The sequence below is a fragment of the Coenobita brevimanus genome, chromosome 22 (genome assembly GCF_032717465.1).
Source record: "Coenobita brevimanus isolate Jiangsu-jjx chromosome 22, ASM3271746v2, whole genome shotgun sequence".
NCBI lineage: Eukaryota > Metazoa > Arthropoda > Malacostraca > Decapoda > Coenobitidae > Coenobita > Coenobita brevimanus.
Window position 1 is genome coordinate 30,733,941 of NC_136975.1, and position 1,446 is coordinate 30,735,386.

A 1,446-nucleotide genomic window follows, 5' to 3' on the forward strand; every position below is an offset into this window, starting at 1 on the left:
CATTCGGGATAAATGGAACGGACAGAAACAAAATATTGGAACTACAACAGTTGAAATGGAGACACAGAAACAGGCATACCACAACTTTCGTATAAGTGATGGCAGATGTAGAACTAGGGCAACACAGTGGCAACTCGGTGACACAGTGAGAGGAAGAGGCAGGTAAAGAACCTGGTTAAGGTAAGAAGACATTTAATTAGCGGCTCCAGAGTGGAAGACGTCACAACTAAAACAGGCTGGAGTGGAAAAAGCTGAGAGAAGCCTTTGTCCTGTAGTAAACTAATACAGGCTGATGATGATGGTGATGATGATTAGTAAACTAATACAGGCTGATGATGATGGTGATGATGATCATGATCATAATTACACTTAATACCTTTAGAAAGGAGCTGCCTAGGACAAATAACCGGTGTACTGCAGCGAATTTGTCTTAGATTTTAAAATAGCACATTGTTTCAGTAGGCTCATTTCTTTCAATATAAACTGTAAGTGTTGAGAGTGAGAGTAGTGGAGTCTCGAGTGAACTACTCACACGACGCTGTAAAAATAAAATAACCCCTGGGGGGACTCGAACCCCCAATCCCTGGCTTAGGAGGCCAATGCCTTATCCATTAGGCCACAGGGGTCACTTCTAACATTGCTTACAAAGTAAGTAATGAGACGGAGAAAAGGAAGTAAATATAGAGAAAAGTTAGGACGGGAAGATGCATAATTAAAGATAATTTTACTATTATTATTATTATTATTATTACTGTTGTTGTTCTTGTTGTTGTTGTTTCGTCGACTGTGTAACCGCACGCTAGTTAAGCCCATTCCGATCTTGTGAGGGTTATTCAGGTCATTTAGGTCCACTCATCTATCAAGGCTCAGTCAAGTCATTCCCGGCAAGTTAAGGGCCATCCAGGCACAGTTAGGATCTTTCATGGCATTTATATCCAGGTGGAGCCATTCACATTAACTCAGGTTCAGCCACATGCAGTTAGGCCAGACACCCTTTCTAGGCAGCGTAGTTCGTATCCGCCATGTTCGGACCAAAGAAGATCAGTTCATGGCTATTTCGGGCAACCGAGGTCCTATGACGTCTTGCTCAGATCCACGAGGTCGAAAGAGGGTAATATGACTGATACAGGTCATGCCACTGAAGGTGTCATATCAGTGCATTATTTAACTAACAGATTCAGGTCTTTGAGGACTGGGTAGACAGTGTGGAGTGGACGGGATGTACGGGCATGATGGAAATAGATGGCCCATGGTGTTAAAAGGCAGAATGCCTGTGAAGTAGGAGGACACAGGAGAGCGACTTGGCTTAGGATGGAGTGTGGACAATGCAGAGTGGAGGCAATAGACTACACGCTGTAGAAATAGGGGATGGATGTAAGGCAGTCTGGTCGTGGTGATGGTTTATTTAAAGGTTTTGCCGAGCAGAACAAGAGTGGTAAGTGGTGG

General features: G+C 43.6%; 1 non-coding gene across 1 annotated transcript; it reads right to left on the minus strand.

The window, feature by feature from the left end:
* Positions 1-553: 553 nt before the first annotated feature.
* Positions 554-626, minus strand: TRNAR-CCU (transfer RNA arginine (anticodon CCU)). Its single transcript has one exon. It is a non-coding gene; the product is annotated as a tRNA-Arg (tRNA).
* Between the last annotated feature and the right edge of the window lie 820 nt (positions 627-1,446).